The sequence below is a fragment of the Cynocephalus volans genome, chromosome 7, assembly GCF_027409185.1.
Source record: "Cynocephalus volans isolate mCynVol1 chromosome 7, mCynVol1.pri, whole genome shotgun sequence".
In the NCBI taxonomy this organism is placed as follows: domain Eukaryota; kingdom Metazoa; phylum Chordata; class Mammalia; order Dermoptera; family Cynocephalidae; genus Cynocephalus; species Cynocephalus volans.
The window spans coordinates 79,706,985-79,730,851 of NC_084466.1; the positions used below are offsets into that span (position 1 = coordinate 79,706,985).

General features: G+C 42.5%; 1 long non-coding RNA gene across 1 annotated transcript; it reads left to right on the forward strand.

The window, feature by feature from the left end:
• The first annotated feature begins 1,098 nt into the window (after positions 1-1,098).
• Positions 1,099-16,434, forward strand: LOC134382360 (uncharacterized). The gene is made up of 3 exons (XR_010024072.1): positions 1,099-1,203; positions 3,423-3,622; positions 13,508-16,434. It is a non-coding gene; the product is annotated as an uncharacterized LOC134382360 (long non-coding RNA).
• The last annotated feature ends 7,433 nt before the right edge of the window (positions 16,435-23,867 follow it).

The window sequence follows — 23,867 nt, forward strand, 5'->3', positions numbered from 1 at the left end:
CCCTGCATCCGCAGTAGCGCCCAGCAGAGCAGACACTAGGTCAGTATTTGTGGAATGAATGAATCTACTGCTGCAATCTTCTGAGCTGGGTTGGAGAACCGGCTTGCCTCCTCTTTACAGGACAGGTACTGATGGCCTGACCAACAAGTGACTGCGATGTTGGGACAGCCCTCTGCAGTTCCATGCAGAGAAGGCAGCTGTCTTCGCCTCAGCCTTGGGCTAGAGATAACCAATGTTATTGTTCTCTCTCTGCTGTAATTGAGTCATCACCCAAGACTACCATTACAGGCAGGAGACAACATAATATTGCAGGGCTTCTTCAGCACGGGGGTGTGTGGCAGTGGTGAAGGCAGTGTTAAAATGTGCATAGTAAAGATGTTACCTGAGTGGGAGAAAAAGCCCTCTTGAAGCAAATTTGCGTATTTTTTAATACATATACACACATACAACCCAACCTGCAAAGGGACATCCAGCTCTTCCCACTTATAAAAAGAGTAATACTTTTGCTCTCTCCTTTACAGAGTATACTGAAAACAAAATAAATAAATATTAATGTCCTGGAAATCTAAGAGAAAAATCACAAAATGAACACACCATTTAAATTTTTTAAATTTAAATGTCATTTTTAGTGTACTTTTTTTGTAAGTAGAAAAAAAAAAAGCATATTTTGAGGACTTTCTAGTGAGAGAGAAGGGGAAACAGTAAAAGATAAAATCAGCCCTGAATCTTAACTTGGAAAGGAGCTTGGATCCACGGTTTTCTGCTTTCTGTGCCGCGCTATAGATCCTACTTTACTGTACCAAGAGGACTAACGTGGATTGGAGAAATGGGGCCTCGTCTTTTCCCCAGGAACATCACACATTTTCCAAGGGGAAAACGGACTCTCACTTTGGAAAACAGAAAACCATGTTTGTTTTGTGTTCCTTCGAAGACAAGTCTCGTGGCCGCTGCACGGCGCGCGGTGACAGCCGCCGGGAATCACGGTGCACTGACCGGTCCCACGGCGGTGGCTGCAGTAGTAAGCTTGATCTGCTTATTCTGACGCAAGCCACAACCACAGCCCAAGTCACGTGGCCCCGTCACGTGGCGGTCCGACGAGGAGAGCGGCTGGCGATCGTTAACTAGCGCGCACTCCCGGGAGAGAATTCTGGTCTTAAAGACACGAACTCTGTCTTGGTGAAGCAGCGCGGACTGCGACAGCAGGTACACAGGGTGGATAGGGTGTCTGCCTCTTGCTGACTGCTTTCCAAGGAAAGGGAATGAGCCAGCCAACACTCCCACCTTCCCCTCTTCTCCCAGAACTTTGCAAACTTGCCCCTTTTCCAAACCCGGAGGAGCCAAGGGCTGCCGCGTCCCCGCCCCGGGAGCCCGCGGGAGGGGCGGCCCGATCTGGCGCTGCGCCCGGGCGCTGGGGAAATGGAGGACGGAGTTCTGATCGGAACCTACTGCAAAGCCAAGTTTTCTCTTCCTTGTGAACTTAATGCATCTGGGAGTTCGGTAGGGGCGAGGGGTGGGAAGAGGCAGCGCGAGCTCGTGGGAGCACTTCTGGAGTTGTCATTAAAATGAAAAGCAACATCCAGAATGCGGCTGCTTTCAGTCTTTCTGGGGTAAGAGCAGAAACTGCAGGCACTCTGCCTACCTGGGTGTTTCATTGTTCAGATGTTGAGTTTAGAAAGAAATTCTTTCACTTTTCTCTAACCTGTGTAGTGTTACTTTGTGCTTCAAAAACTGTAGTTAGCAAACTGAGTTTGATTTTAGTGTAGAAGGGACAGTAGTGGGCGTGAACCAAGAGTTTAGAATCTTTGGAGGGGATGAAGTATGGATAAAAGGCCCTGGCAGAAAATTGACATTTAAAAAAACCTAGGTGTGTTTTATTTCGCTTTATAAAACAATAAGTATTTTCCAAAAACATTATGCAGTACAGATTCAGCCTTCCAGGAAAATCCACTGGTGTGTTCTGGAGTCTTACATTCTTATTCATTCCATTTAGCTCTTTTCAGAAAGAACAAACACACAACGAATTTCCCATTTTCTAGGTTCACTGTATTACTGAAATAGAATTGTTTCGGGAAATTTAGTTAGGGAGTTTAGTCTCTCCCGCCTCACTTTCTCTCCACCCTGCTCTCCTCAAAAGCTGCAATAAAAGTATGTGCCCCAGGGGGTGGACCCAGGTTCTGTAGGGCCTGAATCTTATACAATTTGGGGGGCCTTTTGGAAGAAAGAGAATATAAAATTTTGTGTATATACATATAAAATTAGGTATTAAAATAGCACAGAATTTAGAAAAACATTATTAACTGATTAGCACATCTGTAAAGTCCTTTTTATCTTGCATTTGGGGTCATATATTTTTTTTTATGACATCTTAAGTTCCTGAAAGGAGAGAACTTTCCTTTTGACTAGTGATCAATTTTAAGTGTGCCTGCAACTGTACACATTTGATAACTGGAAAACTTTGCCCCAGACTAGGAATGAGGCCCATCTGTTTCACATGTTGTTTCTCCTCCCCGGCCCACAATACCTCAGTTGCCAGACACTGCAGGACATTCCCATGTTGTGATATGACGGCTGGGTCTGAGCCTTCACAGCTCTGTGTGGGGTGAATCAGCACGGTGGGCCCTTAGGAACACTTCTGGAAAACTTTCCTACTTAACAGCCAGCTTAACTATATGAAAGTGACTGTATCAGTATATCTTGATCAACCCAAACTAAAGGAAGCTCTAACTCAGATTCCGTAGCCAGATCCTCAAAATTCCCTTGGCCATTCCAAAGCCACCCAAAAGGAGCATACATATGGCCAAGGGAAGTCAAAGTAGAAGACGCAGAAATCTTAAACAAGCATCTTACCATTGCGAACTTTATCATGTTGAATGACCATGTGAACGCATTGCGGGGGGCAGGGTGCTATGTGAGAAGCCTGAAATTGTATTTTCATTAGCTTCGTGGTAAATCTGCTTTTGGGGACCCAGGGTTAATAATACGTGCATCTCAGCACCAAGGTCCACGTTTTGAGCCCTGAATTGGCCGGCTGCCAAAAAAAAAAAAAAAAAAAAAAAGGAAAAAAAGAAAAGTATCTCAAAGAGTCATTTTCTGGGTTCTAAAGAATTCAAACATACTTGTTTAAGGCAAGCTAGCTTATCTATCTGGACAGCTCATATGGAATAATCTGTCAAGGTAAATTCCATTTAATAAGAAGCCTGTGTTGGGATTGCAGGACTCAATCCCAGGAACATTTTCTTCTCGCAGCCAGTCACTCGTGGAAAACCCTGCACAAGGACAGGGAGGATGGGAGGAGGGCAGAAAACCGGCTGTGAGTCCAGGTGAACTTGTCCACCACAGCGCTCTATCCGAGTGCTGGATTACACACCCTTGCTTCTCAGGTAGACTGTGAAGTGGCTCTTATTCTCACTCATGCTCTGCAGAAGGGACCCTCAGAGAGCTTGTCTCCTGCTTTCAAGTGGAGAGAGTGTTTCAAAGCTGGAACTCAAAACCAGGTGTGTCTGACTCCCCCGGCTGGTGCCTTCGTGACAGAACTCTGACTTTCAACTTCATGAAGGAAATGCAGCACACGTCTTGTTTCAGTTTCCAGAGTGGAGCTGACTTTATTTGCCGCAGTATCCAGGTATAGCTCCCTTTCTTTACCTCCGTTCTTGCAGAGCAAGATCTCACTGTCGGCTGAAATGATTGGGGAGAAGAGCAGACAGGATTCCCTGACCAGCTTTAAAGTTCCACTCTTCCCCCATCTGGTGGCAGTGGTCTTTCCTGGCGTCATCTGTCAGCCCTCTTGACCTATCAATGCCACACTTCACTCTGCATGTCATCTAGTTGATTTCCTCTAAAATATGCCACATGCCTTTGCCTTTATGCTCCATGCACAGCAGAGAGACTCACCTGGTTAAATCATTTAGCTTGTCAGGACAGCATTTTGAATTTGGAAAGGCTTACCAACGTGCTTTTTGTGGGTTGAAAGGGGGCTGTCACTCCAGATGATCTGTAAATGCACTAATTAGTTGGATGGAGAGAGTGCAAGTGCTGGCAGCAACGTCTCTCCTCCCAGAGGAGATGACCCCACTGGTGGTTTCCTGACTGTGATGCCTGTGATTCTTCATCCCAGGCCAGGCTGTGGACAAGGACCGAAGAGCATTACTGATTCCTTTAGCTCAGGAGTTTTCATCCTCAACATTACTGACATTTTGGGCTGGCCCGGGGGACTGGTGAGGGGGCTGCTGTGCACTGTAGAATGTTCAGCCGCATCCGTGCCTGCTACCCAGGAGTCTCCCCTCTTCACTCCCACCCAAGTTGTGAGGCTCAAAAATGTCTTCAGACATTGCCAAATGTACCTTGGTGGGCAAAATCACCTCTGGGTGAGAGCCAGTGCCTGAACCCTACCAACAGATTCTGCCATCATCAGCTTCCCTTCTGTTTGTATGTGTGGCTGGCCAGTATGGGGATCACACCCAGGACCTTGGTGTTTTCCACACACCGCACTCTAACCAGCTGAGCTAACCGGCCAACCCCCATCCTGTTGATTCTTAAGGCATCGAGTCAGGAGGCAGAGTGGCTTTTGACTATCATAAAGAGGTGACCCAGCAGTGGGAGTGTTCTAAGGTGGACACAGGGCTCAGGGTGCCAGCCGTCTTGGATGAGAATATTTTGAGATAAGGTGATAACTTTGAGTACAGAAGCACACTCCTTTCTCTATGGTCAGAGTTAGCCTGAGACTGAGGGGGTTATCTGAAAAGTGTATGTTAGTGGTTGAGAGTTCTGCAGTCAGAGACCTGGGTGTGAATCCCAGCTTGGTCCTAAATTAGTTGTGTGACCTTGAACAAGTCACTTTACCTATCTGTGCCTCAGTTTCCTTATTTGTAGTATGGAGTAATAATATCTATATTGTAGAGTTGTTCTAAGAATTAAATGATAATGAATATGCTTAGTAAATGCATAACCAATGTAAACCATTTTTAAAATTTCTGGACAAATCTTTGATTTTTTTAATGATGTAGAATAGATTTCTGCTCAGATTCTCCAGATAATTGTGTCAACCTCTTACTTTGTTGATCTGGAAACAGTGTACTAAACATCAACTTTAGAATCTCCTTCTTGCTTTTTATGGGAAGTACGTACACCTTCTCCTTGAGAACTTTCATGTTTTCAAGAAAGCTGCACTCTCCTGAGAAAACTCTGCCCACCACCCACCGACTGGGATCAGGAATCTTGGCCACAGGCCCTTGGCTTAAGGTGTTCTTGCTGTGCTGGTACTGAGTGCCAAGGGGTTTTACAAACATTTTTAACCCCATCATGTCCATGAAAGAGTTTATAATTGTATTCAGTTACAAATGAGATAATTTTTTGAAAATGGAAAGCAGTGAAAAAGTAGAGGATGCCGCCTTTGTATAGGGACCAAATCATTCCATATTAGGTAAAGTCCTAAAGAATGAAGGGTAATTATGTAATATGTAAAAGCTGTTGTGCCGCTGTAGTCAACAGTAATCAGCAAGAGACAGGAAAAGTAATCGACAAAACCAAAAGAACTTGAAGTTCCATGGTTTGGACACTCAGCATGAATACTCTACCAGCTCCATTCAGGAGAATGCCAGGCATTTGCTTGAAGACTTAGAGGTTAGGAGTGATGGAATGTTTGCCCCAAGCCATGGATACTTCCTCTGTATAAGGCCCCCGTTGAATTTGCCTGACTTCAGAGTGCTGCTAGTGGTGGATATGAAGCTGTTAAGGAGATTCTTACAATACTTGCAGATGTTATCTGTCTCAAGGGAATTTTCAATGTAGATAAAAACTGATTTGTTGGGAAAAATATACCTGAGAATGCATACACTAGTTAAGAGGAGGAGCATGTGCTTGATTTTAAAACACTCCTATTTAGTGGAAATAAATCTGAGGGCTGCAAGTTTAAACCCCTCCTAGGCAACTGGAATGACAAACAGTGCACTTAAGAACAGGCTTTCAGGACTTAACCTGCTTCTCCACGGAGGAGCTTCTGAACATGAATAGTCTTGCTGCCGCTTGGCAGCTACTTAGTTATTTCTCCACAAATGTGAAATATAAGCTCAGATTTGTAAACATGGGGATCATTTTAAAAATTCTGAGGGCATGAACAGATGGTATGGTTCTAACCAAGACTGTCATTCTGTAATCTGTTGGAGATGATGAAAGAGTGGCTTCCTTAGAGGTTTTAGCTCTACGGAGTGGGAGCCAGAAGCAGCTCAGGAGAGCACAGGAAAGTGGGTTCGAGCTCTATGGCTATTTGCTTCCCTTTCCTCTTCCTTTTTCAAGTCCTGCAAAGTCCAAGGCCTTGGAATTTCAGCCAAACCAATTGACTGACATAGAAAAATGAGCAAGGAGAATCAGCCAGGCAGCTGTCCCAGGCACCAACCCAAAGTCGCCCATTAGGATTGAGCTCCAGGCAATTTACATTTATAAGTTCACATTGTTACCGAACAGACCTTAGAAGTTAGCTGTGTCAGGTCATCCATCTTAGGATGTAAAGTGACTAATTTTTATATGGTATGTGCTTTTAAAAAACATTTTATTTCAAAATAATTGTAGACTTACAGAGAAATAAAAAGGTACAGAGAATTTTCATATATCCCTCACTCAGCTTCCCCTAGTGTTTGTATCTTATATAACCATAGTACAATGATCAAAACCAAGAAATTAACTTGGGCACAATACTATTAACTAAATTACAGGTTTATTTGGAGTTCACCAGTTTTTCCACTAATATCCCTTTTCTGTTCCAGGATCCAGTCTAGGATCCCACATTGTGTTTAGTTATTTCTCTTAGTCTCTTCCAGTCTGGGACAGTCCCTCAGTATTTCCTTGTCATTCATGATTTTGTCACTACTGAAGAATACCAGTCTATTATTTTCTAGAATGACCCTCTATTTGGGTTTGTCTGTTGGTTCTTCTGAGCTTTTAGCAAGGATACCACGTAAGTGACATGCCCTCCCCGGTATCCTATCGAGGATTCCTGATGTCCACAATTGTTATTATTGGTGGTGTTTGCCTTGCTTGCTTGGTTAAGAGGCTTGATTTCTCTTTGTAAAGTTACCATTTCCACGTTTTAGTTAATAAGTATCTTGAAGGAGATTCTGTTAGACTATGCAAATATCCTGTTTCTCCTCAAACTTTTGACCACTAATTATAGCATCCATTGGTGAAGCTTGCCAGCAACAATTATTAGGTAGTGTTCTAATGGGAATTTTATCTTTTTCTTCATTTTTTTCTACATTTATTAATTGGAATTCTTCTGTAAGGAAGAGCCATCCCTTCTCCCTCATTAATTAATTTTTTATTCAGTTATTTATTCATATCAGTATGGACTCATGGGGGTTTGTTTTATCCTATATGTTATAATCTAATTATATTGTCTTTTATCTTATATGTCAAAATCATCCCAGCTTTGGCCATTGGGAGCTCTTTCAGGTTGGTTCCTATGTCCTTTCAATTCTGTGCCTCTATCCCTGTTTGAAATTTCTGACTTTTTGGCGCTACAAGATATTCCAGGCTCATCTTATTTTTCCCTGCTCCAGCTGGATCAACCACTTCTCCAAGGAGCCCTGATTCCTTTTAATGGAGAATCGTTCTTAGAGACCAACATCTGGGCACTAGGGGTGCTCATTGCTCTTGGAGTGTCATTGCTTCTAGGCCCTCTCAGCAGTCAGAGATAGGAAATATGTACGTATACTAACCCAGGTATATACACATATTTATGTTTCTTTCTTCAATTTTTTTCCTTTAAATCTTCCTTGGGAAATTTATTTCTTTATCTGTCTATCTGTATGTATATTTTAAAAGCATGAGTTCATAACCGATTCCAGTCAACACCATGGGGGTTCATTCTAGCTTTTCTTCTTTCCCTATTTGCAATTTCTTTCTCTGACAGTGAGAAGCTTGGCTCTCATGATCTACATTATATTTACTGTTTTGTTCAACTCTAATATACATATAATTTGAAAATTGCTATACCATGCACCTTTCAGAAATATGTTTACTAACCAGAGTACAGTATTTGTGTACAGTTTTGGGGTTTTTTTTTTTTTTTGTCTTAAGCCTTACAATATCCTGTTAGAATACTGCTTTCAAAGTTTCAAAGTTATCTTCTTCATGCTCCTTTCAGTATGCTTGTGTTATTCATTTGTAACATATGGCTAATTTCCTATGGTTTATATTCCTTTTTGGGTTTCCCCTACATCCTGTTTTGTTTTTGTTTTTAATTTTCACACAGTAGATTTTACTCTTTGTGAAGGCCTAAGGGTATTGACAAATGCATGGAGTCAGCCATGTCTCCACCAACAAAGTCAGAATACAGAATAAATTCTATCACACACATTGCTTCATGCTGTCCCTTTGTAGTCAGCCCCACCCTACACCACATCCCTTGGCAATCACTGATCTGTTTTCTGTCCCTATAGTGTGGCCTTTTTCAGAATGTTATGTAAATGGAATGACACAGTAGTCTTTCGCATCTGGCTTATTTCACTTAGCAAAGTGCACCTAAGAGTCATCCATGCTGTTGCATGAATTGGTAACCTGTTCTTGTTTACTGTTGAGTAATATCCCAGTTTTGGGGCATCTCAGGCTATTGCTATCACTATCACACTGCCTTGAGTCCAGGCTTGAGCATTCCAGAGGAAAAAATGACACTCACACTGCTACTTTGGTGGTACTTTGGATTCTGGTCTTTCTCTCCCTGCTACTATTTACTTTTCAGAGTCCTCGAAGAGCTGCTGTGTCCTTCTGTCCAGGTTTTGCAAGTACAGTGCATGGGAGAGTCTAGGTGGAGTGTGCATTTACCATGTTACCCAGAAGTGGAGCCTCTGTCCATTGTCTTTTTCTTTTAAAAATCTGAAGTCTGTATGTTTCCTGATCCCTGTAATTGACATATTTTATCTTTTTGGGGGGCGGCTGACCAGTATGGGATCTGAACCCTTAACCTTGATGTTTCAGCACTATGCTCTAACCAACTGATAACCAGCTAGTTCCAACTTATTTTATCTTTATAGAAACCCATAGGATCTTTTTTGTGGGGGCCCTAGTGAGATATGAGGTGCTCGGTTTCCATAGGCTTGAGTTTCAGGACACATGTCTGGGTTTCAAGCCACTCCCCAAAGTCTCAAGTCCTTCCTCTGTGCTCTCCCCTAGAGGAGAGTTACTATTGCTTGTTGGGCCTATTTTCAGCACTAACAGGGAGATTGAGACCACAAGGGGCTGGCTTATGCAAATCCAGTGACTGGGCATGCTCAGTAGAAAGGAGTTATATAACTCTAGTCACTAGGCATGCTCAGTAAAAGGAATTTTTACAGGCTTTTATGACCCCAGTGATAGAACATGCTCAGTGGAAGGGAGTTTATCCTTTAAATGACCTTCCACTAGAGGCACTAAAGAGCACAGAATATTCTTGAATATGTCTTGTGCATGTGATAGGATTTGACCAATGAACATGCCCCGAAAGGAGACCAATTGAGCCTGTGTAAGACTCTGTTACATAACAGGGAACCACCCGCTTAGTTGAATATTCCTTAGAGAGCATGAATATGTTTTAGACAGTGAAACTGTAGAAGTGGAATCCCAGTAGAAGGTGGGGCTGTTGCTCGCTCTCTCCAGGGCAGCTGGCACCCTACCTGTGCAGTGTGTATTTCTTTCTTTTTGTATCAAACTTGCCTTTAGCAGGCTGCTGTTCACTCTAGAGCCGGCCTGCACTTTGTCTATGAATGTGCATTTCTCACTTTTGTAACAAACTTTGTGTGGTCCCTGCTCAGTCTCTGGAGCGAGGCTGCACTTTCTCTGTCAAGTCTTTATCACTTATTTGGTACATTAAACCTGTTCTCACTTTCTCCTGTGACTCTTCTCTTGAATTCTTTCCTGCAGCAGAGTCAGGAACCAGGTAAGAGGAGCAGGTGGGTTGAGGCCAGCCATCAGGCCTCCCCAGACCCTCTCTTCTGCTATCACTAGTGTTTAGAAATTTCCTAGTGATGTTCCTTGGTGTGGGTCTATTTTCGTTCACTGTGTTGGGTACCTGCTGGGCCCTTTCATGTCCTCCTGTTCTGGGCAAACTTCTTGAATAATTTTGTTGATAGTTTTACCTCTGTTTCTTGTGTTTTTCTTTCCGAAACTCCTTATATTATTAAACGTCGGATGGCCTGGGCTCATCCTTTCCTTTTTGCTTTCATTTTCAAGCTCTTTGTCTTTATGCTCTAGTTTCTGGGAAACTTCCCATCAACTTGATTTTCCAGCCTTCCTTTTCAATTTTTTAAGTCCCATGAGCTCCTTTTGTTGTCGTCGTCCTCTACGTGTTTCTTTTCATTTTTTAAATAGCTGTCTATTCTTTTCGCATGGATCTTCTGTCATCTCTCTGAGCATATTAATTATTTGGGGGGAAGTTTTCTTCTCCCTGTATAGACTCCAAGCTGCTTTTTTCTTTTGTCTGTTTTGTATCTATCTTCATGAAAAAGAATTGGGAACCAAAAAGCTAACTGGCAGCTCTGAGCTCAAGGCAGGGCTTGTGGTCTGTGAGCGTCACTGCAGGGTGAGCTGGCTGGGGGGCCCATTTATTGGGCAACCTTAATTTCAATACCTTTCGATGGTTTTTCTTGGGCTGGTCTGAGTCTCTAGAGCAGAATTTTGATCTGCCTGGAAGCTTCAGATCTGGCTATCAGTATTCTGTGAACCAAGTTGGGGGAAGGGGGTGGGGGTCTCAGCACTCAGCATTCATTGTGCATATGTCATTTAATCTTCTTGGTTTTGAATATGGTGTTTTCAACTTTCAAGTTCAGAGACTTCTGTTTTGCACTCTTAAGAGAGTGGAATCTCTAGACTAGGTTGGGTGGGGAGGAAGCAGACTCCCATGACGCAGTCAGGGAAAGAATCTAGAGGTGTGTATCTTTGGGGACTTTCACCCAGTCCTTATTTTCACCACCCTCTTTGAACCTCCATTTCCATAGGTATCTGGTATTGTTGGTTCCTGAGGTTTTTGAGGATTCTGGAGTGAACAAGTTCATCCTTAGCATTATCAACTGTCAATGCCAGGCCTCTTAAGTCATTTATCCCTCACTCATCTGCTTCTTAGCTTCTGTAACTTTGCTGCCGGTCCTTGTGGGGTATGTCTTTAAGCAGGTCTACTTACTGTAGTTTTAGTGTGTTTTGGGAGGGAGTACATTAGATATTTGTATTCACTCAAATTCTAAAGTGGAAGTCTAGAATGAATTTTTTTGGAATTACAGAAATCACAACTCTTAAAGCCTCAAAGGAACTTGGATGTCATCTCTTCTTTGCTAGGCCTCGGCTGACAAGCACCTTGGACAAAGCCACACATCTGGTTATTGATGGAGCAGCTTCAGAACCTGGATCCACTTGCTAATTCTGTGTTCTTAACCACCACAGTACCCCTTACTATCATCAGCAAATATAATTTTAAAAAATACTTTTATTTGGAACTAGTATAAGATGCACAAGAAGTTGTAAAAATAGTACAGAGAGCTTCCATGTGCCCTTCACCCAGCTATCCCCAGTAATAATATCTTATATAACAATAGGATAATGTCCAATCAGGAGCTTGATGCTAATATAATACTCTTAAGTCAGGTACAAACTTTCATGTAACATTTTTAATGTATACATTTGTATATTCCACTAAGAAAAAGCCAGGAAAAGACCCAATCTTTTCATATTAAGGATGTTACAATCTAAGTAGACATACAAAGAAAACTTGCCAAATAACAAAACCCAAATACAGGTCCAAATTGTATTTCAGGACTTTCTTTCAGAAAAATGGGAAGTGGTGGAAAGAGTATAGGCTTTGAAATCAGACAAATCTGGGTCCAAATTGAGCTTTGTAGCTTAAGATTTGTGTGTCCTTGGGCAAGAAATTTCCTTGACCCTCATTTTCTTGATTGCCCTTACTTCTTGGAGAATATCGTTATCTACTTCTTCAGATTGTGAGGATTAAATGAGACAGTGTGTGTGTGTGTGTGTGTATGTGTGTGTAGAGAGAGAGAGAGAGAACCATGCTTGGCACATAGTAGATAATCAATGGCCAACATAATAATTATTAATAAAATAATAATGCTTAAAGCCATAATTCTCCGGTCGCCCACGTGAGCTTGAGTCCTGCTTAATTAAATACCACAAAGGTCCTTCTGCCTCTTCATTTATTCTGTGAGGGTTTAGGTGGAAATCAAAGAACCAGCAGCTGTTCCATGTGAAGAGCATAAGAAATCACTTTCCCTAAGTAGCAGCACGGGCTGCTCCTCTGCTCCTCTGCTCCCACATCAGCGTTTGTAAAGTACAGGAAGATTGCCAAACATTTCACAACGTGTGGGTAATTTATCTTTTCTTTTAAAGAAATCCTTGGAAAAGTGACTATGATTCTTTTGGGTGTGGTGCATATCTAACAGCCAAAAGGATGATGCTTCTCTCTCAACCACATCACCAGTTTACCAACAGTTCAGCTCAAGCTCAGGTTAAGATATTTGCTCCTTTTTCAATCTTCCCAATTCCATGTACAAGTCCATGGCTCTCATCCCAAAGAGGAAGTTTTCATCACAGGTACAGTAAGAAGGCTTTGGCATTTAAAAAGGCATACAAATTCTAAATTGAGCTTTATTAGATTATCTGAAGAAAAACACAAGTCAGTGTTGGAACTGCCTACTTGGAGCTTTTCAGAGGCCCCCACATGGGTCTCAGGCAGCAGGCGGTTGTCAGATAAGCCCCTGCTTCCCACCACCCCCGACTCCCCACCTGCCCAGCTCTGGCTGCAGTTTCCTGCCCTTGGCACCAGCTGAAAGCAGGGCTGGCATAGGCAGCAGCTGCCTGTTTGGCCCCACAGGGAAGAAGGAACTCTGCCTGGAAACTGACCATTTGTTTAAGTTGCAAAGTCATGATTGTTCTTTGAGGAGGTCCTCCGGTCAATGGGGACTAACAGACAGGCCTCAATCAGACTAAACAAAAACTACATTTAGGTCCTGCCCAAGCAGGTTGATGTTAAAACTGGACCTGAGAATAAAGAAAAAGCTACTTTGTGATCATGTATTTTTTTGTTGTTCCTATTGTTTGTTATTGGAAGCAGTAACTTCTAGGCCTTTCTTTATGTCCCTAAGCCTGTCCCTTGCTCTACTCCCCCAAGAGGATCACACTTCCTTGTGCCTATCTCTTGTCTGTGTGTGGGTTTTTTAAGGTGTTCAGCTGTAGCTTTTGGTACTTTGATAGACTTGCTAGTTCAGGAAAATCTCTCTTCTGTTAATCATGTAATTTGAATAACCAGAATATCCTAAAAGAAACTAGGCTACATCTAAATTAACTGTGTGCTGGGTAAGTGCTGTGATATAAATAGAAAACATGATTTGTTGTGGGCTGAATTGTTTCCCACCAAAGTTCATACGTTGAAGTCCTAACCCTCAGAACCTCAGAATGTGTCTGTATTAAAGAAGTGATTAAGTTAAAATGAGGTTATTCGCTGGGCCCTAATCCAATCTGACTGGTGTCCTTATAGGAAGAGAAGATTTGGACACAGATACACACAAAAGGAAGAGCATGTGAAGACACACAGAGAAGGTGACCATCTGCATGCCCAGGAGAGAGGCCTCAGAAGAAACCGACCCTGCTGACACCTTGCTCTCAGACTCCAGCCTACAGAGCTATGAGACATAAATTTCTGTTGTTTAAGCCACCCAGTCTGTGGTACGTGGTTATGGCAGCCCTAGCAGACTAATACATAGTTTAATCATAGCTAACCCATGATTTTAATCGTCACAATGTTTGGGGACATATAATTTCTAAAATTACCATGTAAATTGAATGTACTTTTTGTTTTCTTTCTTTTTTAAGAACAGCTTAATGGAGGGATAATTAATGTATGGTAAACTGAACATACATTAAATACACAATTTAATAAGTTTTGATATATGTCTACATTCATGAAACCCTCATCACAGTTACAATAATGAACACATCTGTTATCTTCAAAAGCTTCCTCCTGTCCTTTCCCCCATTTTCCAGGCCACCGTTGAATCTGCTTTCTGTCACTATAGATTAATTCATTATTTCTAGAGTTTTATATAAGTGAAATCATACAGTGTGTTCTTCTTTCACCTTGCATGATTATTTGGAGATTTATCCATTTGGTGTGAATCAATAGTTCATTCCTTTTTATTGCTGAGTAGTATTCCATTGTGTGGATGGAGCACGGGTTATGCATTCACTTATGAAAGGACTCTGGAAAGCCTTGTTTATGGTTTTTTGAGATTATGAATAAGTTGCTGAAAGCACTCATGCATGAGTCATCCTATGGACATATGCTTTCCTTTCTTTAGGGGAAAATACCTGGAAGTGGAATGTCTGGATCATGTAGTAAGGTGTATATTTAACTTTTTAAGAAACTGCCAGCTATGTATCCCCTTAGGGGCTAGACTGTTAGCTCAGTTGGTTAGAGTGTGGTGCTGATAACACCAAGATTCAGGCCCCAAATAGGCCAGCCACCAAAAAAAAAAAAAAAAAAAAGTACAGATGGGAGAATCATAAGTGTGTTCCTCAAAAGTTCATGGATTGGAAACTCAATCTCCATTGTAAGTGTTAAGAGGGTGGGAAATTCTAGTATGGGAATTGAAAAGTGGGGCCTTTAAGAGATGGTTAGATTGTGAGGACTGTATCCTTGTGAATGGATTAATCCATTGATGCTTTAATGGGTGGTCATGGGTGTGGTTCTGATGGCTTTATAAGGAGAGAAGTGAGCAGGTTAGCGCTCTCTTGCTCAGCCCATTCTCACCATGTGATACCCTGGTCGCCATGAGACTCTGTAGAGTTGCCACCAAGAAGAGGGCCCTCACCAGATGTGTTCCATGGACTTTGGATTTACACAACCTCCAAAACTGTAAGAAATAAATTACATTTCTTTATAAATTACCCAGTTGCAGGTATTCTGTTATAAACAACAGAAATGGACTACTACACTGCCAAACGGTTTTCCAAATAACTATATACCATTTCACGTTGCCACCAGCAGTGTGTGGGAGCTCCAGCTCCTCTCGATCCTTGCCAATACTGGGTAGTTGGCCTTTTGGAAATTAGCCATTCAAATAGGTGTGTGGTGGCACATCATTGTGATGTTAATTTGCATTTCCCTAATGAGGTTGTGCATCATTGCTATCCATGTATCTTTTTTAAATGAAGTGTCTGCTCGAAGCTTTTGCCTATTGTTTTTATTGAATTATTTATTTTCTCATTATTGAGTTTTGAAAGTTTATTATGTATTCTGGATACAAGTCTTTTATTGCATACATCCTTTGCAAATATTTTCTCCAGTCTGTGGCTTGTGTTTTCATTCTCTTGATAGTGACTTTCAAAGGACAGAAGATTTTAATTGCGGTGAAGTCCAATTTATCAATCCTTTCTTTTACAGATTGTGCTTTTGGTGTCGTATCTAAGAAATCTTTGCCTAACTCAAGGCCATCAAGATTTTCTCCTTTGTTTTCCTTAAAAAGCGTTATAGTTTTAAGTTTTACGTTTAGGGCTGTGGTCCATTCTGAGTGAATTTTTGTATATGGTACAAGGTATAAATCAAAGTTTGTTTCGGTTTTTTTTGCATGTGGATGGTTAATGGTTTCAGCACTATTTTTTTGAATAAACTATTCTTTCTCTTGTGATTGACTTTGCATCTTTATCATAAATCAGTTGTACACATTTATTTTTTATTCTGTTCTGTTTAAATTTTTGTTCGTCTTTATGTCAGTACCACACTGTCTTGATTACTGTAGCTTTAAGATTAAGTCTTGAAATTAGGAAGCATCAGGTCTTCAACTTTGTCCTTCTGAATGTGCTTTGTGGATGCCATAATCATTAGTGCCTTCATTGCCACTCAGAGATGCTTTTGGGTGGACGTAATTCATTTCCTCTGTTAATCCTCACTGCGGCTCTTACAGATTTGTGCCCTTCTGCTGAAGCCTCCAACCTGCCTCTGCTCCTCTCACTATTAGTGTAGTGGATTGAATTGTGTCCCCCCAGTTTTCTGTATTAGAAACTTAGCCCCCATTGTGACTGTTAAAAGGGTAGGAAATCCTATTATGGTAATTGTAAGGGGGGGCCTTGAAGAGGTGATCAGATTGTAGGATTGTGCAGTAATGAATGGATTAAAAATGGTGGTCAGGGGCGTAGTTCTGAGGGCTTTAAAAGAAGAGGAGAGTCTGTCTTTCTCTCTGCTCTCTCTGCTTCCACCATCTTGCAATGTGAGACCCCTGGGTCACTGTTGTCACCACCAGATGGACTTTGGACATCCCAGCCTCAGAAACTGTAAGCAATAAATTTCGTTTTTCTTTATAAATCACCCAGTCTCAGGTATTCTGTTATAGCAACACAAAAAGGACTAATACAATTAGGTCTGGACTTTGCAGCCTACTTGGCTCAAACGTTAAGGCCGTCAGCTGACAACTCCCCCCAGCTGTTACTCTCCTAGCCGTGAGGTTATCTACATTTGCGTTGATCCTTACCTGCTTCCTTCCTAGCTCAGAGAACAACAGTGCTTATAATGATAGCCAGATAGCATAGTTAATATAAGTGTCATAAATAATTGTTAATTATGATTGTCTGGCTATCTTTATAATAGCCAGATAATCATAATTAACAAATATTTAGTTCTTTCTATGGGCCAAACACAGATACTCACCTTATATCATTTCTTATTTAATTTGCATATCATTTCTATCAGATGGAGACACTATTACTGTTCTCATCTCACAGATGAGGAAACTGAGGCAGCGAGGTTTATTATGTTTCCCATGGTTACGTAGCTAGTAGGAGGTGAAGCTAGTTTGCAAACCCAGGTCTGTTTCATTTCGCTCCTTCCTCCTGGCAGTGCTCCCAATCTCATCCCCTCCTAGCTCATCGCGGAGCTCGCTCCATTCATCTGCTCGCTCGCTCTCTCTGTCTCCTCTCTCTCTCTCTCTCTCCTCTCTCTCCTCTCTCTCCTCTCTCTCTCCTCTCTTTCTCCTCTCTCTCTCTCCTCTCTCTCTCTCCTTTCTCTCTCTCTCCTCTCTCTCCTTTCTCTCTCCTCTGTCTCCTTCTCTCTCCTCTCTCTCTCTCTCTCCTCTCTCTCTTCCTCTCCTCTCTCTCTCCTCTCTCTCTCCTCTCTCTCTCTCCTTTCTCTCTCTCTCCTCTCTCTCCTTTCTCTCTCTCTCCTCTGTCTCCTTCTCTCTCCTCTCTCTCTCTCTCTCCTCTCTCTCTTCCTCTCCTCTCTTTCTCCTCTCTCTCTCCTCTCTCTCTCTCCTTTCTCTCTCTCTCCTCTCTCTCCTTTCTCTCTCTCTCCTCTGTCTCCTTCTCTCTCCTCTCTCTCTCTCTCTCCTCTCTCTCTTCCTCTCCTCTCTCTCTCCTCTCTCTCCTTTCTCTCTCTCTCTCCCTCTCTCTCCTCTCTCTCTTCTCTCTCTCTTCTCTCTCTCTGTCTCTCTCTCTCTCTCTCTCTCTCTCTCTCGTTTCTTCGTCTCTCCCACTGTTCCTGTCTACTTGCTCCTTCCCATCAAGGTGATCATATCAAAGCAATTATCTTCAACTCCTGCTGAGAAGCTGAAGTTTTTCAAATCTTTTTCTGCAAACAGACTTTGCTTCTGCAGATTCATATATTAAGATGTGTATTGAGTAGCCCCACCATCATATCTTGTGGGAACCTCAAACATCAAAACAAAACTTACCGTCTTCCTTCCAAACCTGCTCTTCTTCCTGAACTCTCTGTTCCAGTAAATGGTTCTACCAACCACACAGTACCCCAAATCAGAAACTGGCAAGGGAAGGACTCAGACTGTGGTTTCAAACCCCAGCTGTGCCACTTACTAGACAGAAGACTTTTGAGCTCAATTTCTCAATTTGAAAAATGCAGATAATAATCCTTCCTCACAGGGTTATTTTCAGGGCTAAATGATTGTGCTAGTTGCTCAAAAATAAGTAATTATTAATTATTATTAATAACTTATCGTCATTGTCATTATTTTTAGTGTCATCATCACCTCCTGATACCCCCTCTCCTGCTTACAGTTCCACAATACATCCTGCAATGTATTTGCATTTTCATTTTCATTTCTTTGATTCTGCTGTTACTTCTGTTGGAAAGTTTCTCTGATATTCCAGACTAGTGATCACTAAAGTGCCAAGACAGTCCATAGGGATGTTGGAAGAAAATATTATAACTTCTATTTATGTTCATTATTTTTATCTCATCTTTTAAGTTTCTATTTATGTTTGTTTTGCAATATTTAATAAAGTAGGTATAATATTTAAAAATAAATTTAACTATTGAGGGTACATGTTCAAAAAACTTTGAGGAGGATATACCATAAAGATAGTTGGGAGATCACCATTCTTGACTGGGTGAGGCGCCTCTATTTTGTTCTTTCCCCTAACATCATACTGTTCTGTCATGATTGGTTGTCTTCCCCATGGACAACAGGAAGGCAGGGAGTGTGATTCAGTCATGGTTAAGTTGCAGACGGCAGGACCCATTCTAGTCAGTTTGTTTTAGCAGAAATGGATTTATTATGGACTGTTGGCTTTCAGCAGAGATTCTTAACCTGTAGCGTGCATCTGAATCACATGCAAGGCTTGTTAGAGCCAAGGTACTGAGCCCCACCTCCAGAATTTCTGATTCATCAGGTCTGGGGTGGGGCCCAAGGATTTGCATTTCTAACAAGTTCCCAAGTACTGCAAATCCAGAGGCCAGTCTTGGAGAACCACTGGGTTACAGAATGATGGCAAGGGCTGGAGGAGGCTAAAGAGGGGGGCTCCAGGTTCACCTCCCAGGGCCATGCTGTGAAACTGGCCTGGCCAGGTAGCTGCTGCACCTGCTCCTTCTACTGCTGACTCAAAAACCACACTGCCTCCCCTCTGCTGCAGGCCAGAAAGCTGCTGAGCCAGGAAGCTGTGCTGATGCTACTCAGTACCCGTGAGGTTAGGGAGCGACTAGACATAGTGCCTTTGTCACCCATGCTGGAGAAGGTCCAAAGCGCCTCCACCTCTGGGCTTCCAGAGGGGCAGTGTGGTGGCCGCTTCCAGAGCTCATGCTGCATCATGCTCCAGAGCATCTGCCTGGGGTCAGCCGCTATTATTTAATTGACCTGGAGGATTACTGGTGGAAACCCTTGAGCAAGGAACTTTAGAGAGCAAGGTCTTTAGTGGTCCAGCCTCCAGCACACAGGAAATCTTGCTAGAAGGAGGTTGAAGTGGTTTTGAGTGAGGCAAGAGCAGCATCTGCTGTGGACTGTATTTTTCATCTGGGTTCCTGGTACAGTGACTGAGCCCTGTGAATTGGCACATAGTAGGCACTCGATAAATAAGAGTTCCCTTCTCCCTTTTCCTTCCCCAATCTGCTAGTCTCAGTCACTCCCCTACAACAGGCTGAAGTGTCTTGGCTGAGCGTTTGCCCCGCTTTTTCAATCTGCCTGACTCCTGGCTGGGGTCTTCTCTTGCCTTTTTCATCAATAAGGTGGCCTCTTTGGGCATGCTAGAGATGCAGGTGAAGTACAAATTTTTGCAGTAACAGGTCTGCCTGAGGCTATTCTCATCTAAGAGTTAGTCCCACTTGGCTCACCTGGGATCTCAGTCATTGTGTGTTTCCCCAGAGTGACCTTTTCCCGATTTCTTCCCTCCTCAGCCTCATCCCCAGAGACTGGAACCCAGGAGTGCCTGCTTGGTCTTGAGAGGCTCTGAGACAGTCCATCTCTATGAAGGAGACCTGAGACTCTACCGCAAATGGGGTGGGACAGGGTTTGGAGGGAGCCCTCTTGTCCAGGGGCTAGCAGTTGCTTCCAGTGCACCCTTCAAGCAACAGATGCAGTCAAGTTGTCTATTCACCATCACATTTTAGGTAAAGGTATTCTAAAAACAGCTTCTAGGGTTTGCTCCATCCTCCTGAGTATGAGCCGGGAGGTGCAGGTTGGGGATAAAGAGCGGCTGTGATCAGAGCTCAGGAAATGCTTCCTCTTGTCATAAGTCCCAACCTTCTTGTGGGGCCACCACCACAGTGTCATCCACAGCTCTTGCAGACAATGACATAAGCAGACCGTTTAAAAATTTTGGCAGTGCTTCTAGTATCAGAAGCCAAGCTTTGGAACAGCGAGGCAGCAGGACACAGTGGGAAGGGCGTAGGATCTGGAGATAGAAGTTCCCCAGCTTTGACTCTTCTCTCTCTGTTGATTGGTTGAGTGACTCTGGACACATTTCCTCACCCTTCCTCGCCTCAGTTTCTCCAGCTGTAGGAAGAAAAAATTAACACCTGCCTAAGGGACTTATGACGATTTAATGTAAAGTGTGTGATGCATGTAGTCCACTGGCAGCAGTTGTTAGTATTTATAATGAGGAGCGCTGAAAAATGGACATAGCGCTCATGGTTTAGTTTATTTTGCACATGCTCACAAACACAGCTCCTCTCGGTACACGTGTGGGCTCGGGGACAGAGACTAGTAAGCTTCACTCATTTGCTGTTTTAAATCCCTTCTGGAGTGCAACAGGGCATAAACGTTATTTTTTATATTATATATTTATTTAGTAAGTGAGGACTTTTCATGTTAGGTGCTGGAGAGACTGAAATGAAAGAGACAGTGCCTGCCCCATAGGATCTCACAGCCACGGGGTGAGGCAGATCACACACATCTAATCACACAGCAGTGCCACATGCGTGGGCAGAGGGATGCATGCATGCATTAAGAGCCCAGGAGAGGGGCGGCTGGAGCTCAGTCGTGAAGATCTGTTAAGGTAGTGAAGGAATGGAGCCCCTGGGTGGATTCTGACTGAATGCAGAAAGAAGCTGAGAGGCCAGGACCTGGGTAACTTCTGGGTTTCTGGCTCATGTGACAGGTGGATGGTCACTGTCTTTGAACACAAAAACAATGCAGTCATGGCATATGCTTAGTAATTCTGATTTCCACTGGGTTACTTTTGATTCCAGGGTTTGATTGTCCTATCCTCTCTTTTCTAATAAAATCCTGACCTGTAACTATCAGGAACTGTGAATAGGAGCAGAGTAAGCTCAGAAGGCTTTGCCCGACATTTTATTTTCCTAACAGGAAGCCACTCAGGGTTGTTTCATTGCTGTGAATTTGCACAGCCCACTAGAGAATAGAGGATCGTGAGTGTGAGTGGGTGTGTGAGGTCTGCACCTGGCTGCCACCAGGAAAGTGCTCAATACCTCTGGCTTAGCCACATTGCCAGGCAAACCCACAGCTTATGAAGTATTTCATACTGCATTTGTATGGGAGAAATACAAAGAGGAGAAAGAAGGTGTTGTTAAGGAGGTCTGACCAGGTATTGCTCAACTCACTGGTTTACAGAACAGGAACCATTCTGACCAATGCATTTAAAGAAAAGAAATGGAAAACGAAAACATTCAAATTGTATTTTTCTCAGGCTTGGATAAAGTTGGATGGAAGCTGTTTCCTCAGCTTGAAAGAGTTTTTCTTCCAATTAAGATGAATGCAGAGATTAATTACAAAGATCCCAAATAAACTAAAAATCTACTATACCAAAACGTAAGGGAATTCACTTTGGAAGAAGTAGGCTCTAGCTGAGTCTGAGACAGAAGATTCAAATATCTTTTATATTATTGAGCACTGAGATTTCAAGCTGCAGAGCATATATGCTTACCATTGTGTGTGTGTGTGTGTGTGTGTGTATCTTACACCAAAGACTGATATCGCAAAGAAGCCCACTTAGCAGGTGTAATGGTTCTGCTACAAATGTACTGGCATACTACGGATCACTATGGATCGCTGCCATGTAGTTCTTTTCTTCAAACATTTTTTTGGTGTGATGTTCTCTTTCTGAAAGCAAGCAGTGTCTATTACTGGATTCTTGTGTGTATCGTTAAGCCTCTCCAAACACAAGTACATCTACTATGCTTTAAAAGTAGGGGCCTAACAAAAGGATTTTCCAGACACGTTGTATTTTCTTTTCCTTTCCTAATAATTAAGGAACCCTGGTTCTTTTTTTGTTGGTGGATATTGTGCAACAAGTATCCATATGCTAGAACTGCCCAGAAGTGCTGGCTATGGTCAAGAGTACTGTTGCTACTATTGGTCTCTTTTAGGGAGAGATCTGGAAAAAAATATTTTTATAAATTTATGAGTTCACATCGATTATCTTCTGTAACATATCATGTTTCTGTCTCTTCTTTTATTATGAGGTTTCACCAACTTCAAAGACTCTGTATACTAACAAGAAAGTTGCTTTGTAAGCAAGATATCAAAGCAAGGCAATTTAGGAGTAGATTTAAGAAGCAATTCATCTAGACCAGTGCTAAATGGTTCAAATGTTAAAAGTCACTTGCAAAATGAGAATAAATCAGAACAATATAGTGAGTTTTTAATATTTGATTTGTTCACTTTATTGGTGTCAGTTTCTTATGTAGAATGTTGGAATAGCAGTGGCAGGGTTTTAAAGTATATCACTGTTAAAAAAAATCAAAACCACATTGAGATACCATCTAACCCCAGTTAGGATGGCTAAAATCCAAAAGACTATGAACGATAAATGCTGGTGAGGTTGCGGAGAAAAAGGAACTCTCATACATTGTTGGTGGGACTGCAAAATGGTGCAGCCTCTATGGAAAATGGTATGGAGGTTCCTCAAACAATTGCAGATAGATCTACCATACGACCCAGCTATCCCACTGTTGGGAATATACCCAGAGGAATGGAAATCATCAAGTCGAAGGTATACCTGTTCCCCAATGTTCATCGCAGCACTCTTTACAATAGCCAAGAGTTGGAACCAGCCCAAATGTCCATCATCAGATGAGTGGATACGGAAAATGTGGTACATCTACACAATGGAATACTACTCAGCTATAAAAACGAATGAAATACTGCCATTTGCAACAACATGGATGGACCTTGAGAGAATTATATTAAGTGAAACAAGTCAGGCACAGAAAGAGAAATACCACATGTTCTCACTTATTGGTGGGAGCTAAAAATTAATATATAAATTCACACACACACACACACACACACACACAAAACCGGGTGGGGGGAAGAAGATATAACAACCACAACTACTTGAAGTTGATACGACAAGCAAACAGAAAGGACATTGTTGGGGGGCGGGGGGGAGGGAGAAGGGAGGGAGGTTTTGGTGATGGGGAGCAATAATCAGCCACAATGTATATCGACAAAATAAAACTTAAAATAAATAAATAAATAAATAAGCATAAAATTAAAAAAAAAAAAAAGTAGGGGCCTGCACAGCTATGTTTCTATGTGACTGGTGCTATAAGCAAATGTGGGATCTCAGAAGCACTAATGAAGTGACAATCCCCAAACACTGAACAGTTAGAACCCAGGCTTCAAATCGACACCACAGCAGGTACTAGGGAAGGGAACATTCCGGGTAGACTGTAACCTAATGTCTGGTCAACCTGCAGCCACACGGAACAGCCAAGGCAAACGTGTGTCTGAATGCTTTGTGCTGCACTTGGAATCCACAGCAGGGGGATTAGAAGTTATTTGCTCACTCTTTTCAAAACAAGAGGTGTGAAGGAAGCTCAACAACAACAGAAAGATGACTTGTAATTTGTAAGTGACCAGCTGCGCCTGCCGGGCCCAGTGCGTTTATCATCTTTCAAAGCTGAAGGCAAGGGCTCCTGAGCCTCGTTAATCATCCCATGGCAACTTTCCTGTTATCATGTAGGTCACCACCAAGCCTAAACGAAGTACACTTTTCCTTCCCAAGTTTTTCCTTGTACTGCAAGAGCCACCCTTTGAGCCTCTCTAAATGACCACGACCAATGTCTGTTTTACACAATGGGTCCCTGGGGGCTGTAAATTGAAGAAGTATAACCTGGCTGTTATATCACATGGCCCGAGAAACTGCCAGGGCACCAC